The sequence below is a fragment of the Grammomys surdaster genome, unplaced genomic scaffold, assembly GCF_004785775.1.
Source record: "Grammomys surdaster isolate TR1022 unplaced genomic scaffold, NIH_TR_1.0 188, whole genome shotgun sequence".
In the NCBI taxonomy this organism is placed as follows: Eukaryota; Metazoa; Chordata; class Mammalia; order Rodentia; family Muridae; genus Grammomys; species Grammomys surdaster.
The window spans coordinates 7,680,520-7,687,656 of NW_021604633.1; positions in this window are offsets into that span (position 1 = coordinate 7,680,520).

Consider the following 7,137-nt stretch of genomic DNA (forward strand, 5'->3'; position numbering starts at 1 on the left):
TGTGAAACTCACTGACCAGCCAGCCAGAACCTGAATTGGTGAGTTTTAGGTTTAGGGAGAGACCTCTTGTCATGAAAGTATAGGTGAAGAGCGATCAAGTGCAAACACCCCAACATCACTACCAGGCTTCTATGTGCAGGAGCACACACATGCATGCATTCCCTCATGCACATGCACACACACATGCATGCACATACAACATCACACACGCATAGAGAGACACCACCCTGTAACTGCACCTTGGTGGAGTACCCTATACACTACACAGAGCAGAATAAAGGAGATGTGACAATGTGTGATGGCCCAAGTGGGGAAAGGCACCAAAGCTCCACTGGAGCTCACTAGCAGCAGGCTCCAGCTAGTCAGCAATGAGACATGCCTTGGACAGCGATCCTCCAGTCCCGATGACACCTTCAGGGACCTAAGCCCAGTCAGACACATGACTGCAGTTTCATGAGAAGGCTCAAGGCAGAGTCACTCGGCCACAGGGCTTCTGAATGCCAGACCTTCTGAAGCTGGGAAAGATCGTGGACAATGATCCTTGTTTTAAACTGTAACTGTTAGTGTGTGTTGCATGGAAGACTGGGAAATGACACTCTACATGTTCTAAGTTTTACATACAAAACCTCACTAACACTCACGGTAAACCTACAAGGTTAGCATGATTAAATACCCCTATAAAAGGAAGAGGGGATAAAGAAAGGGCAGGGCAGGAGGGAGGGGAATGAAAGAGGGTGGGGGAAGAAACAGAAAGACAGAAGGATGGAGGGACTGAGAGACAGAGGGATGGGGAGAAGGAAGGAAGCAAAGAAGGAAGAAAGGAAGGAAGGAAGGAAGGAAGGAAACAAGCAAAGAAGGAAGAAAGGAAGAGAGGAAGGAAGGAAGGAAGGAAGGAAGGAAGGAAGCAAGCAGAGAAGGAAGAAAGGAAGGAAGAAAGGAAGGGAGGAAGGAAGGAAGGAAGGAAGGAAGAAAACAAGCAAGCAGAGAAGGAAGAAAGGAAGGAAGAAAGGAAGGGAGGAAGGAAGGAAGGAAGAAAACAAGCAAAGAAGGAAGAAAGGAAGGAAGAAAGGAAGGGAGGAAGGAAGGAAGGAAGGAAGGAAGGAAGGAAGGAAGGAAGGAAGGAAGGAAGAAAACAAGCAAGCAGAGAAGGAAGAAAGGAAGGAAGAAAGGAAGGAAGGAAGGAAGGAAGGAAGGAAGGAAGGAAGGAAGGAAGGAAAACAGCAAGCCATTTCAGTGTTCAATATCTTCAGCAAACACATTGCCCAGCCCCAAGTGCCAGAGCTGCCTTGGGAAGTATGCGTATGTCGCAATTTATTCTGAATAATACTCTGTGTCCTACAAAATATTTTCCTTTCTATTTTGGTATTTAAGCATCTGACTTCTGCAGAAGTTGACTCCAGTTCAGGCCATCATTTTTGACTTAGAGTAAGTAGCACATTCTTCCAGAATACACTTCTAATTTTACCCAGTATCTCTGGGGGAAGCTATTCTGTGACTAGAGCCTCACTTCCCAGACTGGGGAATGCCACCTCTTCAAGGCTGCCTCTGTCAGTCCCAGTGCACACCTGAGGGTCCACAAAGGAACACAAAACCAGCCAGTATCTGGCCTTCCTGTGGTCCCTCTGGCTCTAGTCAATATGCATGCCTGGCACTGAGTGATGCTGTGTTGTGATTGTTTTTTGCTGACACCTCCTCTATGCCCAGTGACCCTTGAATGAAAAGTGAATGCTCACCTAAAGCACACAGCAGGCTCCCAAATGTTTGCATAAGATTTTAAAGATGAGAGTCATGATGTTGGTTCTCGAAACTACTCCATATTCACCAAGTCCCCTTGGTCCCAGAAAGCATCATATCTGTGGAGGGCTGCTTAACCTCCTCTGTCAGGTTGAGTATCAAGGAATGCTCGGGGGTCATAGATGGATTTATTGGAATTGTCCTGCTGTCTTCAGTACTGGACACTATGCTATACAAGGGACACTGACACACTCTGCTGCCCTAGAAGAGCAGCTGGGGAGTGGAGAGGGAAATCCTCACTGTAAAGAACCCTGGCAGGAGCAGCAGTGCTGTCTCTCCACTGTTCTTGCAGTACATGTGCAAATCGTTGGAAGATGGGCTTGAGGGGCTGGAGATGAGGTAGCTCACAACTTCCTGTAACTAAGCTCTAGAGGCTCGATCATCCTCTTCTGGTCACTATAGGTACCCTCACATGTGTGTGATACACACACACACACCAAACAAACAAACCAAAATGAAACAGAATGAAAACCCTAGCTTGAGAAGGAGGGCTAGGTTCAGTGTAACTATGAAAACAGAAAATCTGTGAAAAGCTCACCACTATGGGACAAGCCTAGCATGGTGGCTCATGGCTGCAATTCCCACACTGAGGAGACTGACACAGGAAGACAGCTATGAGTTAGAGGATACCATGGGATACATAGTGAACACAAAAGGCCAGCCTTGACTACAGCATAAGTCAGCACCCAGTATGAAATACATACATACACACACACACACACACACACACACACACACACACACACACATACACACACATACACACACACAAAATGAGGCAATATTTAAAGTACTGAAAAAAAATTGTCATGAAGAGTCAGCGCCCCTATTCCTGGGCTTGGGGACTGAGGTGGTTAATATTGGGCTGTCTTTCTAGGAAAAAGTAGTGGTTTTGTTGGAACAGGGAGGAATAGCTAGGATTTATTGCATAGCCATAACCTATTGGTAGAAATCTGTATAATTGTTATTAAGCTAAGTTATAATTTCTTAAATGGTACAAAATTTACTTTGATTTCAAATTTAAGGTTTTCATTGGTATGAGTTTCTTATTGATATAAAAGTGAGATTAATATTGTTACTCTAATAGGCATAGTGCCTATATAACACATTTAGAAATACAAGGCTTAGACCCAGTCCTTCTTTAACTTTTTAAACTAATTTGAGATGAGTTAAAGGCCTGTGAGTTAAGGGCCTATAGCAAATTCATGGCTCTGAGTTTACTGTTAGGGTGTTTTCTATATTTTATTTAGAACTAGCTGAGAGGAATTAACAGACAGCAGTCTAGATTGCCTTACATGGATAGTTGGTTTTCAAAACGTCAAAAGTCCACAGAATTGATGTTACAAACATTTCTGTATTAATGTTCGTTTTGATTAGAGACCTGTCTGCTCCTGACAGCTTTCCTGTCTTGGATTCTAAGAAGAAATTGAGTATCTTTAGAGTTACTCCAGTTATGGTGAGACAGCCACTAGGCAAGAATTGGCTCTTTTCATCTACAGACAAATTACTGTCCAGAAAAGGACAAACTTGCAGAATAGTCAACTGATTATATCTGCCAAGACAGAGTAATCAGTCCTTAATAATTCTGCATCACTAGGTCTGTCAGATGATCCTGGGCCAGAAGGCTGAAGATCGGATGCTCCAATGTTTTGTAGTAAAGGAACTGTTCAGGTGTTCAGCAGTCTCTATAAATTGGCTAAGTTTTAGAAGCTATGCTTTGTGCTTCCCATAATTTCTGTTAATTCAGTCATTCTGGATTTCTGATGGGGTTGAAGACTTATAGTCTCATAGCCAATCCTGGCTATTTATTTTGAGAGAAAAGATTTGAGAGGATGATTTTCAGCTGACATTCATTCTAAAGCCAAGAAAAAAGCCAGGTTCAGAACTAAGTCTTTTAGTTAGGAGAGATAACAGAGATTCTGGTTAGTCAACAAAATGATGGACTGGGTATTAGGTCTATCTTGTACCTTACTGATACAAATTGGTATAGTTATGCTCTAATTGTATTTTGAGAGAAAAGGTTTTTTTTTTAATTTTAACAGAAAGGGTGATATGTAGGAGGAGGTAAGGTGGGAGGAGTAAGGAGAGGAAGAGGAGGAGTAAGGAGAGGAGGAGGAGAAGGAGAGGAGGAGGAGAAGGAGAGGAGGAGCTGGGAGGTGGGGGGGGAACATGGAGGCGGATGTTCGTGTGTCTCCACCAGTCAAAGGTAGTTGGTATATCTAGGTTGGGTATTGGGTTACACTTCTGATTGTATGGGCATCTTATTATTGAGCATTACCAAACTTATAAAGCCTTTGATTAACATTTTTTAAAAAGTTACTAATAAAAAAGAAGAAAAATATTATATATATATATGTATATGTATATGTATATGTATATGTATATGTATATGTATATGTATATGTATATGTATGTATAACATCTCTACATACATATTTTGCATCAGCCCTAAGGTATGCTAGACAGAGTACAGAAGAATATTAGAGTGGCTCTAACTAAGCTCCATCCACTCAGAAAGCTACAGGAAGTGTTGAACATGTTACGTAGAGTGTTGCTGATACATTTAAGAGAGGCGATGAACTTTCTGAAGTGAAAATTATACTATTGAAATAAAAAGAATCCTGGCTCAGCTAAAACACAGATTACATAATGTAGACAACAGTAGTAAATTCCAAGACAAAAGCAAAGAATTTTTAAAAAGAAAAGGAAAAGAAAAAAGTGCAGGGGGGAGGGGGAGACTCACTCCAAAGTACATTACAGGATACTGGTGTTCAGGAGGACGAAGCAGGAAGAACACAGTTAGACAGCATTCTGCCCTACAGAAGAGTTCCACATCAGCCTGCATAGCAAAACACCAACTCAAACAAAGTAGCTAAGTCATAGAGCAGCTGAACCGTGGGAAAGCAGCTATGCCCTGGTGCCGGTGCAATTAGACTTTCCAAAAGCCAGGGGGAAGGACCCAAAGTTACATATACAATGTAGCTAAAGGAATCCAAGATGTTCCTCTAGCACAAGTCACAGGGAAAAATTACACCAAGACACCGCACAGCCAATCTTCTAGAAATACATAGATAAGATAAAATGTCTTAAAATCAGCCACAGACAAAATAAAGATCTTTATATTTAGGGTGCAATCGTAGATATTTTGACCATTTTGTTGTCGTTGTTATTGGAGATAACGCAAATAAGAAAAAATATGAAGCAATGTTTGAAGTACTGCAGGAAAAAATATTGTTTACACCCTGGGAAAATATGCCAACAATGAAAGTAAAGCTGGACTTAAGGGTCTGTGTATGCAACCCGAGCGCTCGGGAGGCAGAGGCGGGGGCGGGGGAGGGGCAAGGTCAAGTGCAGCCTGAGCTCCACAGAGTAAGATGCTGCTTCCTAGCAGGGCCTGGAGGTGTGGCTATGTGGACACGGCTGTGCCATGGCATGCGCGTGGTCAGAAGGCACATCTCCAAAGCTGGTTCTCTCCATCACTTCCTGGGATCCAAATCCATGCTCCCCGGCTTGTGTGGCAAGCGCGTTTACTCACTGAGCCATCTCACTGGCCCTATATACAGACTTTAAGCTGCTGTCTACTTTACAGAATTATACTCTACTGAAGCTATGAAAATTAATGCGAGAAAAGGAGTAAATGGCTACTCGATCAAGCCATATAAAGTAAAAAAAAAAAAAATGGGATAAGTAAAAGTAAAATCAAAAAAGAGGGATAAGTAAAGTAAAATCAACAAGAAGTACACTTTAGAAATGTATACACACCAGGGGCAGCAGTGCACACCGCTAATCCTAGCACTTAGACAGCAGAGGTAGGCAGATCTCTATGAGTAGAGCCAGGCAGAGCTCTGTGAGTTCAAGGCCAACCTGGCCAACAAAGTGAGTTCCAGGAAAGTCAGAGCTATGTAGAGACACCCTGTCTCAAATGACAAAGAAAAAACAAAACAACAGCAACAAAAAAGAAGACATGAAAGTATCAAATGATATCATGAAGCCCACTATTTTGTTCTACTAATATACAGACACAAAAAATAAAGTTTAAAAAAAGAAGCAGAGAAGGGGAGGCCAGGGTGAGGGAGAGGAGCAGCACCCCCTCAGAGACCAAGGGGAGGGGGATGCAGTAAAGAACTCTGGAAGGCGGACCAGGAGGGAAGGCAACATTTCGGATATAAATAATAAATAAAATAATTAATTTTTAAAAAAAGAAGTAATAACTAGCCAGGCAGTGGTGGCGCACGCCTTTAATCCTAGCACTTGGGAGGCAGAGGCAGGTGGATTTCTGAGTTCGAGGCCAGCCTGGTCTATAGAGTGAGTTCCAGGACAGCCCGGGCTATACAGAGAAACCTTGTCTCAAAAAAAAAAAAGAAGTAATAACTACCAACTACCATTAAATATAAGTAACTGTGATTAATCTGTTATAGGACAGAATTGAGATATGTTCTGTACACAAACAATAAGAGTGACAAAGACATAACCCAACAATAGACGACAAACGCACCCCGCTTCTTACAAATTAAATTAAAAAAATTAAACCTTAAAATTTAATAAAATTAGATAAGGGTTAAAACTTGGGATGCATGGGCTAAAGAGACGGCCAGTGAGCAAGTCACGTGTCCACACTCACAGGGACCTGGTTCCAGATCCCCAGCGTCCCTATAAGCACCAGGTAGGCATGGTGACCCTTGTAATGCCATCACTCACAAAGTGAAGACCAGATCCCCAGAGCAAGCTGGCTGGCTTCACTAGCTGGATTGATGACTTCTGGGTTTAAGTGAGGAACTATGTCTTAAAAGATAACGTGGGGAGTGACTGAAGACAAGTGACCTTCCCCAAGTACACACTCACCAGCACACATGAATGTGCACACACCGCCATTAGGAAACACATACACACACTCACACTATACACATACACATGCAAAATTTAGCTGAGATAGTAATGAGAGTGTACAAACTCTGATCCACAAAGTGGGTCTTGAGTTGACTTTCAAATTATCAATCTATCTAATTAACGGTTTTTCAAATGTATATTGCCGTACCTAGAAATTCTTCAGATGCTATGACTTGCTTAGGGGGCATAGTTAAACAACATTACGCTGATTTTAATCTTTAATTGCCAAGGCTAATTGCTGACTCTAGGAAGCCACATGTATTGGGAGTCTTTGGGGACAAATTAGAGCTCGTGATGGAGCCATCTGCTGCATTAGCAAATTATACTTTGGAAAACGAGGACAGTACTAGTTTAATGTCATTATCTCCATGATTGGCAGCCATGAGATGCAACAAAACTTGCATGCGAGTCACGCCTCCTGCCCTATTTCCTATACAGTGGTGGGATTTCTGGCCA